Below are 22,846 nucleotides of genomic sequence, written 5' to 3' on the forward strand. Positions count from 1 at the left end.
CCTTCCTTCCCTACCCTATCATAAACTTAAATAGACTTATTAAATTTCTAGTCAGGCATTTAACTAGAATTTCTCTGAACATTTTTTTAAAACAGCAAGTAAATATTCTTGGAAAATGGAATTAAAACTCCAGGGAAAATTAGAGCTCTCTGAAGACAAAAATCTTTTAAGTGCTATTAAGAGCTTAAAGCATTACATAATTGTCCACATTAATAGAAAGCATTTTAACTTGAAGATAGTTGCTGTGGATGTTGTTGATGCTTGCATGTTGAACCACTGTTTTCAGGCATTGCAAATTCAGGCAGAAGACCCAATTAAGGGGGAAGCTAGGAGCCTCTGATGACAGACATTCAAGCCAAGTGGACTTCATATTTAAAATAAAAACAAAAGTACTTTAACTATTTTTAGATCATTGGCAAAAGTACAACACCAAAGTATGGTTCGAAATGACTAGCTCTGCAGTCCTCGAATTCTGAATATGCTGCTTTTTACATTTAAGGTTTTAGATGCATATTTGAAATTATATATATATATATGTGTGTGTGTGTGTGTGTGTGTGTGTGTGTGCAATCAAATACCTACAAGTTAAAAGTAGAAGTTTTTCATGTACACAGCAGCTGTTACATATTAATAACATAATTTAGGTCTTGTGTGTGTTCACGAACATGTTTACGACACAAAAGGATTACAGAGCGTTCATCTTTTCTAAGACCAGACAGGCAGGCTGGTTTTATCCCCAACTTGAAATTAGGGATCTTGAAGTTTCCAGACTCCGATACAAGAAGTGAGAGTCCTGAAAGCTCACAGAATCGGGACCAGGTGGAGAGTGGGTTTCTCAGTAACGGGGTCGGGGCGGCCCGGGAGATTATAGCATAGTAGACGACAGAATGAAAGTCACCGCGACCTTGAGAGCACGCTGCGGTTCACTGTGCAGCCAAGGAGCGTCTCCCCTTCTCTGTTAAAGTCATCTAGGCTGCGTCTTCACCAGAATTGATTGCTTTATTGTACAAATGAGGCTCAGAAAGTCTGAGTGACTGTTCAAAGCACAAAGCAACTGGAAGACCGGGTGTGAGCGTTGGTGTTCTTCCTCCCGGCCACAAGGCCCGGCCTCCCGAGCCCGCCTCCCTGGGCCCCTCCTCGGTACCGCGACACCTCGGTGCTGCTGGCTCTGGAGTAGAAGGTGTGGCTGGGCAGGATTTCGGTCCCACCCCAATCTGCCCTGGGCTTTGGAGCAGCATCAGTGGGACGTTCACAGCACCCTTGGGGCGGGGATACAGCTCTTCAGGATGCGAAGATGACTGGCGTAGGGCGGGTGGACGCCTGTCTGTCAGCGAGCAAGGGAGCCGGCATGGCCCACGCTCCTCTCAGACGAACCCTGCAGCCGGGCCAGATCCTCAGGGCAGCCCGAGGAGGCCTTCAGTCGAGGGAAGAGAATCGGTCACATGGATGGAGAAGGGCGTCCCTGGTCCCGACATGCTGACATCTGTACCAAGAGACTTGTAGACGTCTTCGTGCAGAATCGGACTTGTGAGTGAAAGGGTGGCTTCTGAGCGAACCTCACGTCCGGTCCGCATGAGTGAGAGGAGCTGGGCCGCAACCCGGGCTCAGATGCCAAGACAGAGGTGAGGGCTGAGGCACAGGGGCGGAGAGTGGAGGTGGGTGAGGAGAGGCCTTGGGACGAGGCCGGTCCACCGGAGACAGGAGCAGCGGGAGTGGCGGGTCCCGCACAGGGCAGCGGTGCTCGGCCGCCGGGGATCCAGCCACCGTCCAGAGTGCGGTCACGGGAGGCCTGGGCTCTCCAGCTACCTGCCGCAGGCGCCTCTGCTGGAGCCAGGGCGCTCCCGGCACTAGCTCCTCTTCCGTGAGGCTGAAGCAGGCAAGGCGAGACACTGCTTTCCGTGGGGAGAGCTAGTGACCGGCAGGGACAGGGCAGCCCTCGGGCTCTGAGAAACTCAGCTTTCCAAGTGGACGCTGGCTGCACCCCAGGCCGGCCCATTGGACGGAGTCCCCTGAGCAGTGCGCTTGTTTCGGTGCAGCATGTGCTGTATGCAAGATTAACAACAGAAGATGAGAGCGTGTTCACCAGGCCTGCTCAAGAGAGCAATGCCATCGAAGATGTTTGTGTAATAGAAAATATCAGAAAGCTCGCTGAAGCTCCAACAATTTACTTCAGATATAATAAAAATAGAAGAGTTGGCTCAGCTTCTTGTGAAGGCATAGAGCCTGGCTAAAATGGAGCAATGAGGATCCAAAGAGGCCACACAGAAGAAGGAGTACAAATGGCCGATAAATACATGAACAAACACTTAACATCACTGGCCATCAGAGAAATGCAGATGGAAGGAACACCGAGATTCCCTCTTACCCCAGAAGGTGTGGCCATCATCAAGAGATCAAATAGCAAATACTGGAGAGGCTGCAGGCTCAGAATGACTGAATGACTTCTGTCCTGTTGATGGGAATGTAAACTAGTAAAATCACTATGGAAAAACTAAAACTAGAAATTCCACTTGACCCAGCTATTCCTCTTCCAGATGTCTTCCTGAGTTAAAGACTTCATATTCTACACCCATGTTTATAACAGCACATGTTATCATAGCTAACTCTTGGAAACAGCCATATTGTCTATCACCAGCAGTTAAATGGATAAAGAAAATGTGGCACTGACACACCGTGGAGCACTACTCTGCCATAAAGAAGGATACATTTAAGTCATTCACAGGAAAATGGATGCATCTTGAGGCCATAATGTTATGTGAAATAAGTCAGACACACAGCAGGAATATCATGTGGTTTTTCTTATATGGGAAACCCAAATTATAATTAAAAAGCAAGATAAGAGAGAAAGCAGGGAGATAGATCTTTCCCAAATGAAAAGGGGATCAAGAGATGGAAGGAAATAGGGAAGGAATGAAAAAAGTAATCAAGATGTGTGATGTGCATGCACCAATTCCACACGAGAAGTGTAAACATTAAGTACTGCAACACTGAGCAATACAAAAAATTTAAAGAAGAATCTGTTGACCTGTTAAGTTGGAGAAGGGGTGTGGGTAATGGGTGAGGAGAGGGACTTATGAATAGGGACCACTGGTTGTGGTGGGGCAAGAGCTACCACAGAGCGACTGGGCGGGGGTAGAGACCTGGGAACGCAACACACTGGCAGCCAGAGAGCCAAGTTACAAGGAAACAGACGTGCTTTGCAGTCACCTCCTGGCACCCTCACATTTCCACGCGTGTGGAGGAGAGGAAAGTGGCCCTCTGTGCATCCTCTGAGTGCCAGGGTCGAGACACCAGGCCCAAGGCGGGTTATCAGGCCGCTGGACAGACTCACTGGCCACTGACTCTGCTGGCCTCCTGCCCTTGGCGGTTAGTGTTCTCTCTCTGGCCCACCCAGCAAACATGCCACATATATGTAAGGAAAAGTGGCTTTTCCGGAAAACAGATTACACTTGAGCACAGTTAAAAGGAGGGTAGCTTGTGGTGTAAAAACATTCCTAGATTATATGTGATTAAGCAAAAATAGGATCTAGGAGATTAAAAAATAATATTGTATTCCTGATTTTAGGGACTTGAAAATATGTCCTGTCATCTCCCTGGGAAGTTGTAAAATGTACAGCATATACTCTTAGGTACAGGGACAGTGTCTTCTTCATCTTTGGACCCTCAATGCCTGGCACGGGATAAAGTTTCTATAAGGCCTTGTAGGAAGAATGTGTAAAAAAATTGGATAAGAAGGCCACTGTGTTGTCGGTGTGGTCTTGGTGGGCAAAGCATAGGAGAGAGTCAGAGGTCACCCAGAAACCCCAGTGAGCCCTAGTGACGAGAACGGGACCTGTGGAAGGCTGGTTACACCCTGCTCCCAAGACCCAGGGAGTGAGAACTCAGGGAGCTGCCCTTGACATTCACCTTGCCACGGAAACATTCCTGAGTCCCTGAGGTTATGCTTAGCTCAGACTGGAGTTCCCTTGTCCTGGTGCTCAGGTGGAGATGGCCAAAAGAGAAACCCACAGAAGCCCATTCATGAAAAATAAATTTCTCATTGCTCAGCCTTGAAACAATCATTGATTTTCACAATAAATGCCTAAATTGAGAGCTTGCTGAGACAAATCCTTCCATGTGCTGGGTGCTCTCCTCATCCTCTCCCTGTGGCACAGGGGCTGGCAGAGTCCAGTCTGAGAGGGGCTGAGGCTGGAGATGGAGGGACAAGCTGACACTGTAGCTAGAGGCTGCAATCCTTGTCTGCAGCGATGACCTCACAGCCGGGGGTGGGGGGGCAGTGTTTCCGGTCTTTTCCAGCCTCCGACTGAACAAGTATGGCCTGCATTATGGGGGCCATCTGCTTTATGCAAAGCCATTGGTCTCAGATCACACCCGCAAAACCAGCTAGACTGATACTTCACCATTCAAATGATCCACACAGAATTACCCATTACAGGAGGCCTTGGGGTCAGGACTTGTTCAAGTCTAAGGGCTTAATTAGTCACAGGAGTTGTTGCTGAGATTCCGGGCTTCAGATGTTTAGGTCCCAAAGGAGACTTAGCACTGGGATGACGGTATTTATAAATTATGATCTGGGAGCAAGAGTGGAAAGAAGTTAATAGCTGGTAGCCAGAAATATTAGTTAAGAGTCAGTAAATGCTAAAAGTAAAAATCAAACCCTAGATAATTAGGAACCATGAAAAACTTCAGTTCTCCTTAGACAATGTTATACTCAATTATATAAAATCACAAAACTATAAATGAACTCAAAATAAGAGAAAAGAAGCCAAGCCAGCTACCTACATTGAAGATGTTTAGGGATCCTGTCAGGTTTGGGCCTGGAGTGAGTTGTTTCCTTGCAACAGGTAGAATAATCAGGCTGTGCAGGCAGGGTGGGCAGGTGGAGCAATGCTGGGGGCTGCTGTGCCGCAGGCAGGTGTGGGCTCCAGACTACCAAGCAGGCCAGGACGACAGTACCAAGTAGGGTGCATTCCTGCCTTCCCTGGTTGCTCCCCGTCCCTCTGCATCTTGACATGAGTGTCGCTCTCACACTGCTTGGCCAGAGTGATGATGAGTGTGTGATCCTTGGCAAAAATTCACATCCAGAACCCATAAATCCACAAGCTGATAATGCTGGAGGCTTTCCTATTGAGACTCACCACAGTAAATTCCTAAGCACTGCACTGCCCCTCTTATTCACACAGGGTGATGAAGAACACAGTTTGGATGAATGTTTGAAGACCTTAGATAATTGCCAAACTGAATTGTAAGTTAAACAGTTTCAACTTCCTGCCTCATTAGACAATTTTTCCTTTGGTCCTTTCTGGCCCTTGCAATGCAAATTCTTGATGTGGGAAAATAACATACACAAAGGCCTGCCCTTGTTTCTGCACTAAAAGTTTCATGGAGAAGCTCAATGAAGGTTGTTACAGTTTTGAATGCATTCTAAGCAAGGGGCTTGGCATTTAAAATCATCCCAAAGTGAAGGAGTCTTAATGATATTACAGTGTTTATGCCCTAATCTACCTGCCACATGTGACTTTCGCAAATCATATTTGCTGAAAATAGGGAAGATAGTTCTAAGGGAAGGAAGGATGTGTAGAATATAACTGCCTACTAAGTGCCAGGCACCCTGCGGGGCATGGCCCAGCACTCAGTGAGAACAAACACTGAGTGTCTCTGCTTCTCAGTAACTATTCTGCAACCCAGCGCCAATGCAGAGCATAGGCATTGCATTTGCAGTGAAAGACAACTCCCCTCTGAGCACTGAGGGAGCAGTAAACGGCAGCTGCTTAAGTCAAGGCAGTGAGTCACGTTGCAGTTCCCTGCCTGGACCGGAACAGTGATCTATGCCCTGCTCTTCTTTCGTGCTCAGCAGATGGCTGGTCTCTCAAGTGAGACAGCATTCGTCATGAGCTGCGCCCTTGACCTCCCTGGGAATGGCACAGCAGCTTCTGTATGCAGATGCTGGGAAATTTTCCTGAGCGTGTTTACATAGTGGTGGTCTCTAGAGAATGTGTTTATTTTTGGTGGTACGTTATCAGAGCTGTGAAGCTGAAACCTCACTTACTTTTAGCCTGGGTTTTGAGGAGCCAAGACCACTGAGCCCACCTCGGCCATGCCAGAGCTCCCAGCCCTCAGCCTCCCATGGTGCCAGGTAGCTGAAAATGATTAATGATTCACTGACTTAGCAATTACTAGTGAAGACCCACAAAGTGCTTCTTTTCATATTATTCCTATTTGAAATGCATTCATCACCAAGAAGAATGAGTTAAAATGTGGCTCTAAGAGACTGGAGGTAGAAACCTTAGATCCTCCATTCATCGCTCAGCATCTATAGCGAGTCAGCACAGAAAAAGGGTCAAGTCCCAAGATCTGCTGGCAGAACTGCTTAAATTGCTAACAGAGTGACGTGTGGGCTGGATACTTAGGATTCCACAGCTGCCACTCCCAGCAACGTTCTTGATTCTTACAGAGAGGGGCAGAGACTGCTCCAAATCCTTTTGGAAGGGACCTGGAGACCCAGCAAATGCACAGCCAAGAGTGCCATTTTTGTGGGGCCCAGAGGCTGGAGAGCAGCAGCATCAGGCCTTGTGCTCCGTACCTGTTGCCCGCAGAGATGCAGTGGCACAGCTCCTCTAAGTACGCCTAGTAGGGGCTGAGGTAATGGCTCCCCAGCCTACCTTACACCCCCAGCACAACTTCTTATACTGCTGCTTCAGCTCTCAGCTACAGGAAACAAGCAACTCCCAAACGAGCACATAGCATATACCTTGTTTACGTATGTGTTTCAAGGAATCGCAAGTCTGATCAATACACCCAAGAGTTCAGTGTCCCCAGTGCTCCCGACTCTTTCTATCTCCTGCCCTGCTTCTTTCTTTCTGTGTGATGGGCACATTTCTCATCATCCTTATTAGAATTTTGGTGAGGAAGTGGCTTCTGCTGCTGAGTATTCACACATGAATTCCGGAAATGGACCTTGATTGCTCTACATGGAGCACACATACACCTCTGGACCAATCACCATGCATGGGGGTCATGATTGGATAACTTGAATCATGTGCCCATGCCTATGGCCCACGGAGCTGGGGCCATGTGATTAAAGCTTCCAGAAGCTTCCACCTTGGTGGAATGGGTGATGATAAACAAAGAATGCCAACAAGGATGTGGTCCCTGGAGCTGTGATGGTCTTAGATGATTCCTAGCTGCTTTGTATTCCCACACGCACTTCAAGATGGTGACTATGTCCACTTGACCGGCCATGGGGTACAGATGAAAGATTATTTCTGTGTGAGTCTGTGGTAGTGTTTCTGGGCAAGATTTGCATTGGGATGAGTGGGCTCAGTAAAATAGGCAGTCCTTCCCAGTGTGGACAGCATCACTGGTCTGCGGAGGATGTCAAAGGAATCAAAGATGGGGAATAAAGAACTTGCTCCTTTGGCTCCCTGCCTTCCAGTGTGAGTTGGGCTTCAGTACTCTCTGTCCTTGGTCTAGGGTTTCCATCTCTGGCTCCCCTGCTTTTCCAGTCCTTGGATTTTGGACGTGGTCTCCCTCCCACCCAGCCTCCAAAACATACACTTTCTGTTGGCCCTGCTTCTCTAAAGATCTCTGGAAAATATCCTCAGGCAAATGATTTACTCTCTTGGATCCTCAGTTCCTCTGGTACCATTAACCTAGTGAAAGGTAGCAAGAATGCCTACCCTGCAGATGACTCAAGGAATAACTGGCTGATAACTGGAAGCCCTGGCACATGGTAATAAGACAGCTACTATGGTTATTATTAAGGGAGTAGAGACAGGTACTGGTAGTTATGTAAGGAAATAAAAAAAAGTGCTTATGATACTAAAAGGCTGAATAGGAAAACTGAGAGCCCAGAGACAAAATTCATTTATTTAAGGCATGCTTATGGTACTGTACTTGTGCTGTTGTGATTACAGAAGCTAAAATCACTGTTGCAGAGAATACGTCCATCAATCAATCAATTGCTTGCCAACCTTGCATCCCTGAGCACAGCCTCAGTGGATTGATCTCAGTGTTGTTGTTTTTATCACCATCTGTCGGCATCCTAACAAAATTGCAGGGATGGCTACTAGAGAGAAACCCAGTCACCTTCCGTGTAGACTTGGGCTAATCTCAGAGGTGAGGACAGCTCGAGGGGCACACCAGATAGTGGTGGTGTTATGGCTCAAAGATATACTCCTAAACTCCTCTAGAAGGTGAAAGATTCCAGTAAATAAGTCAGTATTGGGCCTTATTATTGTATCTGCTGGTACCTAGAGAGTCTCTCAGAATTCTTACTCTCTCCGGCCCTCCTGATTTATGCTGAATTAAGTATTGAGGAACTTTTCCATTTCCCCCAGTGCAAATCTATTATAAGGTTGGCTAAGCTCAACTGAAAATAAAAGCCCAAGCTGGGCCAGATGTTAGCTTGCATATGTCCATTTACTTGTCCAGGTGGAGGGCCTGTGGCTGTACAGTGACACTGGACAGGCCTCTTTGTTAGGTGCTGATCATCTGTCTGTGTGTCGGCCAACTGGAAATTACAAACTGTGTGGTTGTCAGTATATAACCATTCATTTTTAGCATACGCTGTACATCAAAAAATATACAGAAGTGGGCTTGCTATACTTTTGAAACTATTTCTGTATTTGATTTTTTTCATTTTTCTATTCTGTTTTTATTAACTGTACAGGTTTTTCCTCGTTGAGTTTATTGGTGCATTTTACGTATACAGTACAGTTACATTCATCATTGGGATCTTGTACCTTACATGACAGGTCTTGGTTCTCATTTTTTCCCCTTGTCCCTGAACTCCCTTTACCACCCCTGCCCCCCTTTAGAAACACTTCATTTCCATTTTTTCATTTTCTCATATTTTTTTCTCTTTCTGTATTTGATTTTTAAAAGAATAGAATACAACATAACTGGGGGGTGCTCTGTCCCACGGTGGGCCATCTTGTTTGTGTGTGTGTCTTTCTGGGGTTGGCCGGGGGCTGCTCCCAGCACAGGCCGTCCCTCCTTTGTTCCCACAGGCTGGGAGATCTGTCCCCTCCCTTGTTGTCCTGGGAAGTAAGAAAGGCACGACTGAGATAATGGCAGATAAGAAGCTCTAGAAACATTTAAACGAAGACCGCACAGCCTTTGGCAGCAGTCCTTGAGATCCTGGTGATTCTGCCTTCGGGATCTGCAGGCTGGTCACAGTCCCTGCAGTGGGGAGCTGAGCCCATCCTGTCCCTAGCCCCACGTGCCTCTTGATGATGGACCTGTGCTGGCCACATCGCCGGGGACATGAGCCATGTGCCAGCCCTGTCCTCATCTCTGTCTGACTGATCTCCAGGTCCTTCTCAGGATGAATTTAAGGTCTCTGAGCTTCATCCTCACCCTCCGGTACCAGTGTCACCGTCTGATTTAACCCCTCTTCACCTGGGCTCTGGCCAGCGTGACCGGTGGCTTTTCTCTTCTTCCCACGTTCTTCTCTCTTACTCATTACTCATTTAATAGCCACATATATTTCACATGACACAGATGTGACCATTTATTCTCTTGCTTAAAAAACAAAAGAAAAATAGTCAGTCACCCAAGATCTTAGCTATGACCCTGCCTGTGCACAATCTTCTCAACAGTGAAGGCTTCCATCATGCGAAAAATTGAGAACTGCTACATGCTTACTAGTACAGCAAAGTTTATGGAAAGATAAGGCTTAATGGAGCAAGGTCAGCACAAATCAGTTTTTAGAGCTTAAGGTAGGAAACCCTCCTGTTACTCTGAAAGTGTGATCGGGAACCTGCCAAGACCACGTGTTCCTCTAGAGATTTATCAATCTCTGTACCTCAAAATCAAGGCTCAAAATGTTCATTGGTTAAAGGCTACAAGAAACATCTTCATTAAAGGATAAGTGAGGTGTTTTCCTCCAAAATCAGTAATCTAGACAGGAATACAATAAAAGTTGACAAGCACTGTCACTATCCTTTGTTAACTCCCACAAACCACATACACTTTCAACAGCAGTAACAAGGAGCACATAAACTGGTTTAAAGTATTGGAAGCCCAAGAGAAAAATTTTAATTGTAGTAATGCTTTGGGGTAATTTTCTAATTAAGGTAGCATAAGGTGTTATGCAATATAAAAATTAATAAACAAAATTTTGCCTTCTTATCTTTAAAAAGCTATTAGCTATACCTGAAAGATTATATGTAAATATATGTAAATCACAAGCAATATAATAAACAGCAATGAATCTGCCACCCAACCACAGCACTGAAAAATTATGTGTGATTTCTATAAACCTAATTTTGCTCTTCCCTTCTATGGTTCTCAGTTCCAAAGAGAAACCCAGCCTGAGACAGTTGGTATTAGGAGTGGTCTGGGAAAACAGGAGCGAGGAGAGGTCTGGGAGGTGGATTGCCCTTCCCTGTCAGTGGTAAGGACCTTGTCATCATGGTGGGCAGTGTGTAGAGCTCTGGCGTGAGTGGAGCCTGGAGGCTGATAATCTCCTGGAGGTCACCCAAGACAGTGCCATGATGGGCAGCAGCCCACTGGCTGGTAGTGGGGGAAGTACACGAGCTCTCCATGCAGTGGGATGCGTGGGCATTGCTCAGTATTGCTGATGCCCTAGAAGAAGAACGTGCAGTCTGCATCTGAGTTACAAGGAAATGGAAGCTAGGGGTGAAAACCCCAGGCTCCCTGATGGTTTCCAGAGCCTAGCACTTAATCAAGCGATCATACAGCAGAGAAAGGTAGACGCACAACCTCAATAAGCTTGTGATGCCAAGGTCAGGTCCTAACTGGGAAAAGAGGGGCCACATTTTTGAGGTCCAGACATCTGGGCGAATCACTCCTAAAACAGTGACTGTCCAGAGCTCTGCTCTGTCAGGAGTGTCCTCCTCTCCTCTAGCTTGCAGTAGTTTGAGGCCTCTCCCCAATCAGCAATATGGACCCTCAGAGGTGCCCCACCTTCCCCACCGGAGTCCTTGGTCTAGAATTGGCCTTAGGCAACTAGGAACCTTTGGGAACGGATAGTGGATGGGAAGTGCATGCTCAGAAGGAGCCGTGAATTCAGCCAGGACTGTAGGCGAGAGGAGAGTTTGTAGGGAGGAGACAATCGGGGCAAGAATGTAAAATTGAGTAGGGGAGAATTTAATGATTTGAGGTCACTCTCAGAAGACATGGGATTTTACGCCATGACAGAGACATTGCAGTGAGAACGGGTCCCAGAACAGGACAAAAGTGATGGCCCAAAGGAAACCTAGACTGCCATGGCAGACCGAGAAGGATGCAGTGAAAATGCTCAGTGACACAGGCTGGGGGCCCACCTGAGGACAGTGCACCATAGCCATGGGAAAAGGGGAGCTGCAGTTTGAGAGGCGATGGCTGGTGAGTGTCCTCAGGTGTTTGGGGGGCTCTTAAGTGGCCAGCACAGACTAGTACTTGCTGATGACCACAGGGGGGATGCCAACGCAGGAGGCCAGGTGAACATGGTTATCGGAATGAGTTGTGGATTGGAGTGGCAGCCAAGCAGGCCTGCCCTGCATAGATGTACAGAGATGGTTAATAGAATATGACATTCTTTGCTTTAAAATAGAAAGACAGCTGACAAGGGTGCTACTCAGCATGTGCTTCTAGAAAAAAATTAGAGATGATGACCAGACACAAAAAGCGGTTTCCTTAATTAAGAAAAAACAGAACAAAACAAAGCAAAACAAAACTTCTTGCTTTTTTTCTCCCAAACCTGAGTGAGTTTATAAGCCTATAACCCAGAAGCTGGGGAGAAGGCCAGGTCCCCAGGGGAAAGACCTGGGAGATACCAGGATGAGTACATTTCCAGGATGAGTACATTTGGTAATGATTTCCCCAGAGCATTCCACAGGCACCTGTGCCCATTTACCTAGATAATGGCACATTATGGTTTAGATCTAGAACACCAACCCCCACGTCTCATGTGTCCAGAGGGAGCTAAGGCTTTGGAAGGTGACTAGTTCACGGGGACGCTGTGCTCGTCAGTGGATTAGTCTACTGATGAGTTCCTGGCTGAATGTGCAGTTAGGAGGCAGGGCCTGGTCTGACAAGCTGGGTCCCTGAGGACACAACTCGGAAGAGTGTACTGCTGTGGCTCCTCTGTCCTCTCTTTGCTTCCTGCTCACCGTGACAGGAGCAGTTTTCTCTGTCAGGCCCTTTCACCATGTTGTTTTTGCCTTGGAGCCAGAACACCAAGGACTGAATCCTCTGAAACCATGAACTAAAATAAACCTTTCCTCCTTGAAGTTGTGGGTATAAAGTATGTTTTCCCAGGGACAGAAAAGTGGCCCATGCACTGTAGATGGGGTGAGAGGGCACTATTTAATATTTTGAGGACTACTAGATAGAGGCTGTCACGGCTCAGAGCACCCTAGGCCCAGGTCAGGAGTGAGGTCCTGGGCAAAGTCAACTTACAAGTGGGGCCCTGGAGCTCATGGGCTCACTCAGTCCATGGTCATTTCGCAGGTCCCAGATATACAGCTGAAATTCCTTTATGCTGTAGTCGAATAATCCCATACTGGGTCTTTTGCCCTCTGAAGTGGAGGCTCCCCCCCTGCCAAGACAGGAAATGAAAAAGGGTAGATGGCAATAGTGAGATTACTGCCACTTTTACAAACCAAGCGAACTTCCTCTGTAAAGGCCCAAGTGGTAAAGACTTTAGGCTTTGTGATCTGTGTGCTCTCTGTCGGAACACTCAACACAGCCACGGGCAATTCATTAGCAAATGGGTGAGGCTGGGTTCCAACAAAACTTTATTTACTGAAACAGGTCAGCCCAAGGGTTTGCCAATGCCTGCCCTGAGGACGAATGGCCAGGAACTAGGGGAGCTGCCCATCATATGGTCACTGAATTCACCAGCCTGGCCATAACAGAACTGGATTCTGTAGGATGAGAGCAGAACATTCAGCCCAGCCCAAAGGAGCTCCAGGGACAGCTCCTGTGCCATTTAGCGGGGAGTTAGCATGGCCTCAGACACAGAGAATGCAGCTACTGATTTCACGAGAGCATTCTTTCCATTCTGACAAAAAGGACGGTCAGAAATAGTTAACCTCCGAATGGAATCAGCGGTGTTACAAGACATATATTTACAGTTTTCCCTCTGGGATATAGTCTTTTATGCCCTCTGTCATAAGGTAGCCTGAAAAGATCTAGGCCGTTTGGATGTCATACTGAACATCACACTGATTCAATGAACGAATGACATCGTACTAACTGAATGGGATGATCCAGACTGGATCAGTGAGATGTGACCAAATGCTTTCATTAGACACCTGTGCTGGGCCTGTGATGCAGAGATCCACACATTGACTATCCAGGACCCTGCCACATGAGCCAAAACTTTTGGATTCTTGTGGTCAGGAGTATACTGGGACAAGTCCTCCAAAATTTTGGGAAGAGGAAGGCTGCTGCTACACAAGGGGAACAGATAACTATTTCTTCACCAAAGTGATTCACTTAGATTTCTGGTTCTTTTGGCAAACCTTTGCCTGTTTCTGTTTGCAGAGTGATAGGTTGAAGAACACAAAGTCATGTGACCAAAGACTTAGACTCTTCACAGACGGTTTGGGTCACACTATGACGTTAGCCATTAAAACCACCAGGTGAAAGCTAAGAGTGAGGAAAATATAGACTGTTTAATGAAAAGGGCTGATGATTTGTAATAGTCATTGCCTCATGACCAGCTGCAGTGGTGAAGTAGGTTGTCCTTCTGGCCCTCCCAGGCGTCCCTCAGATGGACGAGCACGCGGAACTCTGGAAGAGCCGGACACGCGTGATGAAATGAGCTGAGTGGGACAAGGGGTGGACTGTGATGGGCAGAGCGATGCCTTCCCAGGTTCCTCATCAAATAGGGCTTTCTGTAGTAGGTGCTGGGAGTGCTGTGACACCAGGCTCAAGAGTGGACCCATTGGATACAGTACATCCAGGGACTGATCTTGGCATTATTTGGGCCTTGGGTTATTTGGCATGTGATTCTGACAGTGTATATTAGCACCAGTGACCTGTGGAGTTGGCCTGGGCTCAGCGCCTGGCTGCAGTTGAAATTTTTCCTCTGCCCTTTCACAGGTTGATCCCTAATAAATACACTGCCTCAGATCTATTTCCAAATAACCCCACCTGTGACCTGTGGTTTCACTCTGATGGTGCAAATTTCCTTTTGTTTACCATGTTTGGTGGTAATTTTGTTTGATCTAATTTCCTAGAGCTGCAGGTGTGTGCTTTTCATCAATTCTGGGAATTTCAGCAGCCATTATCTCTTTAAGTATTTTTTCTTTTCCTTTCACTCTGAGCTCTTCCTTCTGTGACTTGGATAAGGTTTATAGTATTCCTTCTCTCCCCTCCTCAATATCGCTTTCATCTTTTCTTGTTACTCTGTGTTGCAATTTTGGTATCTTTTATAGATCTGTTCCAGTGCACTATTTATCTTTTCATCAAAGGGTGAACTTAATGCTGTATCTTTGATCAAGATTTTTTATTTTGAAATTTTATTTTTTATTTCCCAAAGCTTTAGTTAAAAAACTAACATTGTTAGCTTATGTCCTTATAATCTGTTGTTGATCAGCCTTATGTATGACTGAATCTTTTATAGCTTCATAAATTTTATGCATTACTGTTAGAAATTCTGTATCTGACAGTTTCAATACCTGGGTCTGCTAGAGTCCATATTTGTTCTGATTTTGCTTTGTTCATTGTTTGATTTGTGTTTTGATGGTTGTTTCTACCAATTTGAAGTCAGAGAGCTTACATTCCTGTGAGTTTGTTAACCTCTAATTTTGAGTTCATTGCTTGATCTTACTTAGTGAGAGCCAAGTTAAGGCAGGGGTCACTTTTATCTAGACATGATTTGCTTCTGCAGGGGCCTCTGAAGATCTCAGCTAGTGAAGCTGGGGGTACTTTTACTCTTGTTGTAGTGGGCCAGCAAGGAGCATATAACCTGCCCCTTCCAGTGCCCCCACTCCTGGAACCCATGGCGAACTTTGGGGGATGATAAGGAACGACACCTACAGAACCCTTGGAGACTCACCATGGTGCAGAGCGTATCTTCACAGGATGTTGTTGTCTGGCCACGGGACCGTCTCTGAGAGCACAGAGTCAGCCATAAGACAGAAGTGATGATCTTTTTGGGGGGAAAAATACAGTAGGTAAGGATTTATGAGGTAAACGTATTCACTGTGTTCATAAATCCAGCCACACAGATGTTGAACATGATTCCATAAGGGTAGTAAGCGAATTGTGTTATCATATAGATTAAAAAGCATTTCCTCTCTTTCCATTCCTTCTTCCTCCTTCCCTCTCCAGTCCTTCCATCTCTTGCTTCCCTTCCCATTTGAGAATGATCTCTCTACTTCCTATTATCTACCTTTTACCTTGCTTTTGTAAATGGGAGGGGACCAAGAGTTAGAAAGAGCAGGGTGAGGCTGGGAGGGGTAGGGGATGAAAAAAGGAATGTGTTGTGTGCATGTACCAACTCCCACAGTAAATATAATCATTATGCACTGCAACATGGACTTGGAAAAAGAGGGGGAAGAAAACATTTTCTCTTGTAAGTACAGAACATTTCTCGTTTATTCCAAAGGAGGGAATGGCATATGGGCCCTCTGGGTGCTCATCGCCCAGCTCCAGCACTTTCCAGTGATGGCCACCCCACCTTCCGCCATGCTTTCTTGCTGCCTCTCGATGAGTCTGAGGCAAATTCAAGGCACTATATGCTTTCCTCTACGCATATTTGAGTAAATAATCTTTAAAGAATGGAGACAATTTTTCAAAACCATAAGCATAAGAGAAAAATCACACTAGAGTTGCCAGTGACTTCTTCTATCATCATCTATATTGGGATAATTAACTTGGTGACAGCAGCTGATAATACTTCTTTCAAGTTTTCCATTTGTTATTAAGTAATACTTTGTCAGTTGCATTAATCCTTTCTGCTTATTGCTCCTAGATATTTGAGTTCTAGTTAGGAGAGTTTTTCCCATTTCCAGATTATAAATTTACTCCTGTTGTTTCCTTTTAGTTATTATATGACGTCGTGTTTTGCATTTAAGTCTTATATCCATTTGGAATTTATCCTGGTATGTAGTACGAACACTGGATCCAATTTTCCTTGAAACTCTTTACTTATTCCTTACCAATTACTAATAGTACATCTCACCTACAGACATGAGGTGCCAAGTTTATCAAACATTACATTTTTGTTTTTTGGGTACCGGGGATCAAACTCAGGTCCTTGTGCTTGCAAGGCAGGTGGTGGAACCACTGAGCTATATCCCTGGCCCAAACATTACATTCTCATATATTATTTTTGTATTTTCTGTCCCTTTTCATTGATATGTGACAATACCACACAGTTTTAGTTACAGAGGCTTAGCAATATACTTTAATATCTGGTACTACTGCTAGTACTACTACTCACACACACACACACGCATGCATTCACACACGCACATACACACTTTTCTTTGAAAGATTTTTTCTGTTATTTTTACTTGCTTTTCTTAAAATAAACATTAAGGTCAGCTGAAGGATCCTCATTCTTAATAGACGTGGTTTTTGCTAGAATAAGATTATCTTATTATTTCTTATAATTTACTATCTGGCATTTCTCACTGCACACAGATTTATAGATGTGTATATTGTATAGTAGTCCATTGCTTATTTTAAACAGTTTCTAGCACTTTCTTTGCACTAGGCTGGAAAGGATATTAACTGAAGCCAAAGGCAGCTCGTTAGCAGCTTCAATACAGACACAGAATTTCTGTTCATCTGAGTATAAGTAGCTTTTGTTTTGCTGACATGCTTTATCTTATTTAGTTAAAAACTTATTTGTTGCAGCATACATTTGATGAGTACACATATGCGTACAAACAGTGAGATCAGTCCTGTAGTCAGATTTACACATCCACCCTCTGCTTACTTGCTTTTGTGCATGTGTGCATGTGTGTGTGTGTGTGTGTGTGCATGTGAGCCTCCTCACGTCTGCTCTCTTGGCAGATTTTCATTGCATAATACAACACTGCTCAGCCAGCCCTTGTGTCTCGACGCCTGCACTTGCCCATCTTCTCGGCCCTCCCATGACTGCTGACCCACACTGACCACTCCTGCTCTGTTCCTGTGTGCACTCTGCACCAGACTCTGCTCACAGCAGAAATCCCGCAGTGTGTCTCCTGGACCAGCTTATTCACTTGGCAGTGTTCCCTGGTTCGTGTGTGCCGTTGTGAACACCCCTCCTGTGGGGATAGTGCCCTTCCATAGACAGCATAGCACTGGGACCTTGGTGACTGCTCAGGGAATATTAAACGGCCTTTGCATGACACATTCTCTGCAGGTCGTGGTGGCACTCAGCAGGCTGAGGCAGGGGAGTCATCGTGAGTTCGAGGCCAGTCTTTACTGCAGAGTGGCGAGATATATATATATATATTTCATCAACAGCAAAGCACAGTCCTGGATGCTGTGCAAAGTATAAAGATGAATCACACAGAGATGAAGCCCTTACACCTAGTAGGAGAGAAAAAACAGGCTTAAATCATTCTGCCGCAGGAAACACAATCCAGAGGTGTATACAGATACAAGCAAGGAATAAAAAGGAGAACTCAGTTGTAGCTGGGGAACAGGCAATGAATTTCTCTAAGAGTCTTGTTTGCTGTGCAAGTTGATCAGCTAAGGACACTCAGCCACTGGAGAACGGGGCAGAGCTAATTGTTCCTCAGATTGGTTTTGGTGAGAAGAAAAGCATGCAGGTTCTTGTGGGGAGCCATGGATTGTTTCCCCTGTAGACAGACTGGAGGAGAGACTGTTGGGGGCAGGGAGGGATAGGGTCCATCCCTGCTGCTCTAGGAGGCCCTTCCTGGAGTCCTCCTTTGGGTACGGCAGGCAGGGTGCCGCTCGGAGACGACTTGAGACTGAAAGGGGTCCTGGCTGCAAACTCATTGCATGCAGGGGACAGAACAAAGGGAGCAATGGGCTTCTGGGGGCGACACTGGCGCTGAAGGCCCAGCCAAGGGTCCCGCCATGTCTGCCCGTGGTCCCCAGGGATGGTTTGGGGCAGGAAGCCCAGCGGTGGGAAGCAAGGGTTTCAGCACCAGCGTCCCCCAGAGCCCACCCCTACCCCCAGGAGAGAGCAGGAGGCAGAGGCTCGGACTGAAACCTGGGGCGGGCTCTGACCTCGAGGGCAGGCCGTCTCCTCTCAGGCTCAGGGTGGACACAGTCCCGCCACAGCATCCAGGATCCAGGTGTGTCTTTATTTACAGTTTGTAAACGCAGCCCTGATGGTTCATTCTGTCAACTCCACGGTGCCACGGGTGCCCAGAGCCTCACACAGCAGCCTTGCCGGGGCTCAGCTCACCGGGAGGAAATGCTCCAAGTGATACAGCCACTCCACGCCCAAACGATGCTCCGATTTGTTCCCTTACGACATCCTCGGGAGAGTGTGCAAGGATGACGTAACGACAGTGAAAAAAAACCAACACACAAAACAACTGGTTGCAGCTGGAAATAAATGGTGACTCACAGCTCACACTCGAGTTCCTGCTGGCTGCATCGCACTGTCCCGAGAAACGCTCGCGGGCCTGTGGAAAGCAGTCTGGACTTCCAGAGCACGGCAGGGACCTGAGGTTGCCCGCGGTTGCTGCGAGGGGGTTCTGTGGCCACTGCAGCAGCTCAGCGCCCGGCGTTCGCGCCATGGGCTGCCCGCTGTGGACTGCGCGGGCTGTGGAGACCCGGGCACCAGCCGGACCAGGGCAGCCTCCGCCCTCAGGCGAGCAGGGCCTCGAGCACAGCAGTGTACTCCGTCCAAAAGCAGTCCAGGACCCCGTCACGCCTTGCCCTTCTCTTTCCTGCAGCTCACAGCCCGCAGAAACCCGAGAGCTGCCTGCTGCCCACCCTCCCGTGGGGTCCAGCCTGTGAACCCCTCGGCCGCTCTTCGCCCAGCCCACTTCGCCCCCATCTGGTCTGGGTTCTCCCTTCCCTTCGTCCCCCACTTCTGAAACTGGGCGGCAGAGAAGGACAAGGGGACAAGATGCGTCCGATGTTCCTGGGGATGAGGACCAGAGGCCTCGCTCTGCTGTCTTTGCGTGCGGTGCTTAGGGGGAGCCCTGCAGGGCCCCGGGCAAGAGACCCCAGCCAATGCCCCGGCTGGGGTGAGTCCTCCCGCCCTGCCGGCCGCACAGTGGGCCGGTGCCCGGCGCCGCAGGGGCTGGCTGATGCCACTCCGGCCTCGCCCCCTCGTCCTGCATGCAGATGTAGGGCACCGGGATGGGCAGGCTGGAGAGTGACGTCCCCCGGGCAGGGCTGGCCCGGCACACGCGACTGCCTGCCTCTGTCTCCCAGCTCAGCTGCCGAGAGGACGCATGCCGCTGTCAGCGGAGTTCCCTGTGTGCTAGCCGGGCAGAACCGGGCAGAGCCGGGCAGAACCGCCCCGCGCAGACCTCCGTAACTATGCTCCTTAACGCACATTCCGCATCCGGGGCACTTCTTCCCTTTTATATTAAAAGGGTCCATTTTAAAATATGAAATGAGCATGTTATTTTGTTCTACTAAAAATCATGCAATGCATCTTTTACAAAGAGAAACATTGAATTTATAAGCATATTTAAACTGCAATCATGTGTCCTGTGATTACTTTTCATTTTTATGCTAATATAACTGGAATTTATGTATTGCATTATTTTCCATAGTGCATCTATTTTGATTAAAAAGAGAAGAAAGAACTCCCGCCAAATCTCTTAGAAGGTCTATAAATACACTTTTTTATCATCCTTAACAGCAAAATATAACCTCTCTGTCTCTTTCCTCTCATTAGAAATGACCTGTAATATTCCTAGTTGTTAGATTTATAATTAATTTATTCACAGGAACCACAGACATGGACCTCAGTCCCCTAGAAACATGTCACCGGTCAGTTCCTGTATATCCCCAGCTCTCCAGCCTCTGCACGTGGGTGAGTCGGCCTGTCCTCGGCCTGGGAGGTTCTGGAGGCCCAGTATGCGCGTGGCCAGGCCAATGCACAGGGATCCGGGGCTCATCGGCTTCCTGGGGAGGGACTCACACCCCTGGGCCTGGAAGCTGGAGGAGCAGCCCTGAGGTCGAGTAAAGTTGAGCTGGGCAGAGCGGCTGGGGGCTCCGGTGCCAGACAGCGGACAAACAGGCCAGTGTGTCGGGAAGGTGGGGCGGGCGGATCCACAGGACCGCAGTGCAGCAGGGGGAGGAATCATTCCCACTTTGGGCTTGTCCCCACCTAAAATTTTACTTTAATGATCATGTTTGAAATTTTTCTGACGAAGAGAAGTAGATAAAGTTGAAATTGGTGGCAGTGTGCACCTTCCTCGCTAAAGGGCCAAGAAAACTTCCTGTTTGGAACACACAGGTGTGACCACCTGGGGAAACTTGATTTCTCTTCACTCTTTAAAAACAGGAGGTCGACACAGGTAGAGACAGCGAGTGTGAGGCTGGGGCGGATTTCTGAAGTGCAGACTCAGCTGGTGCCTTCTGAAGAGGTGGCCAGGTTGCCCCACCTGCCTCCGCCTGCTCCCTGGGGTTCCCTCTGCTCTCCTTCTCTGGGTCCTGTCTTATGTTCCCCACAGCACCCACCCTGTCTTTGGACTCCTGAGCTTGGCTCAGCTTGAGAAAGCTAAGCAACATGCACCTCCTCTCCCACTCCGGTCATGTCTTCTGCCAGCCACTGTCGCCCCAGGGGAGGGGAGGGGAGGTCAGTGTCCACAAGGAGGATGCACAGGGCCAAGCTGCTGTCCTTACGTGGCCTTTTGCAGACTAGAGAAAGGATCCTGCTCTGAGGAGACAGCTATGCGGTGCTCAGGCGGGCAGACCAGAGCCAGGCTGGACTCCAGATCCTTCTGGCTTTCTCTCGTGCAGGTCGCGGTCAGTACCTCTGTGTGAGGCAGCCCCTGAGGTGGTTGGGGACAGACTGAGAAGCTCACCCCTTCAGTCCTCAGTGGACGGCGGGAGGAGAAAGAGATGGAGAAAGAAGTGTGAACTGAGTCCCGACCTTTGTTCTTCCGAGAAAGCCCTGGTGGGGTGACACATTGTGAGCAGCTTTAAGGGAAGCCCCGGGACAAGGCCATTTCTCCCCATTTCTGTTTGGGACCTGGGAGGACGCCCTGCAGCCATGCCCTGTGCCAGCCCCCAAGTGATGGTGCGAGGTGGCTGGGCAGAGGGAGGCTATGCCAGCCTGTTCTGCTTGTGGGCACAGTTGGTGCAGGAGGAGATGGGGGTCTGGAGAGTGAGGGGATCATGGAGCAGGGACCTGGGATGCGGCGAGGAGCAGAGAGGGCCCCCAGGGCGTCCCGTAGGGGATGTCTCCGCCAATCTTCGCCTGTCCTGATGCCAGAGAACTGGGTGTTCAGTGGCAGGGCGTGGACTCTGGCCTGACTGCTGGTCAAGAGCCCTGGGTCCAGCCCTGGGGCAGCGGGTGGGAGGCCACACTGAGATTTCCTGTCTTCTGCCACTCTTGGGGCACCCCCTCATCCTTCCAGGTGAGGGATTCTGAAGAACAGCATTTGTCTGGAAGACGATTTATTTGAAAGCACTATTTAGATGATTTGCTGAGACTGTGTTGATTATGTGGCAATTTCCTGTCATCTTCATCCTAAATGGGTAGAGCCTTCTAGGAAAGATTGGAGCAGCTCAGGGAGGCAAAGAAGCTGCCCTAGTACACACCATTCCAGATCCCCAAGGTCAGCCTCTCTCTCACAGGGCAAGGCTGAGCTCAGCACTTTGTGTCTTGGCCAAGCCAGCTTGGACTGGACCCTGAGCCTTCTGCTCCAAGTCTGCTCTCTAGACTGTCAACTCCAACGCTCCAGCAGGCTGACACCCATTGGGGAGACGCTTTCACCCACTTGTTTGGCATAGATCTTCTTATAGGCAAGGATTTATGTGCAAGCATATTATTTCAAAATGTCTCCCAGGAGAAGCCCTCAGGCTTGGGGAGGCACAGAGAGAACAGGACAAGCCAGGCAAGGCATAACCTCAGAGGCGTCCCTGTTGCTGCTGGGTGCTGCCAGGCTGTGGAGTGTCGTTTGTCCCTCGGTGGTGTCCACCTCTGAGGAAGGGGCTGCTGGACTTTCATTCAACAGCACATGACAGCCCATCTCAGGGGAACAGGACAGAGCCAAAGCCAGGCACCTCTGGTTTTCTGTGCAATAGACCAAACAACACCAGAAGCACGGGGTGTCCTTGGAGGAAGTTTCTGGTTTGTCTGGGGAGATTGGGCAGCTCAGCAGGTGAGTGTCCACGCCACACCTGACATACACCCAGAGAACCATCCATCTGTCCTATCTTGGGAAGAACAGCCCTTCACGCTGTGTGATGTGGTCTCCCTTTTGTGTATGAAAGTGGTGCTCCTTTCATGAAGGCCTGGAGGTCATGGACAGTGAAACTTGTTTCATGTCTAACTTGCACAGATAAGGTAGGTGATTGTCTCCAGTTTTCCAACCTTTCTCTGACAACACCGGTTCATGAAACCCCGAAGCCTGGGAGCCACGTGATAGTCCATGCCCTTTCCTTTCCCATTGGTCCCCAAAGTAGCTCCTAACCATTCACTCTGCAACCTGAATCTAAGCAGTCAACCAAAACAACCACGAGTTTGGGCTGCAGCTCAGGAATCACTGTTAACACCACTTTCCTCCCAGGCAGCCCTCAGCCCCACGCATTTTTCCCATGCAGCTTGCAGCGGGTAGGGGTCCAGACCCAGGAGGAATGTCCCTGGCCATCCCTGCCCCTCCTTCTTCTCTAGCTAGGGGATGGAGACAATCCATTCCCCAGAGCCCAACATTCCAGTGCCAGCCAGAGATTTTCAGAAGTTCTGCGTTTGTGCATGTGTGTGTGTGTGTGTGTGTGTGTG

This window comes from Fukomys damarensis, unplaced genomic scaffold (genome assembly GCF_012274545.1).
Source record: "Fukomys damarensis isolate Sample0158 unplaced genomic scaffold, DMR_v1.0_HiC HiC_scaffold_26, whole genome shotgun sequence".
Taxonomy (NCBI): domain Eukaryota; kingdom Metazoa; phylum Chordata; class Mammalia; order Rodentia; family Bathyergidae; genus Fukomys; species Fukomys damarensis.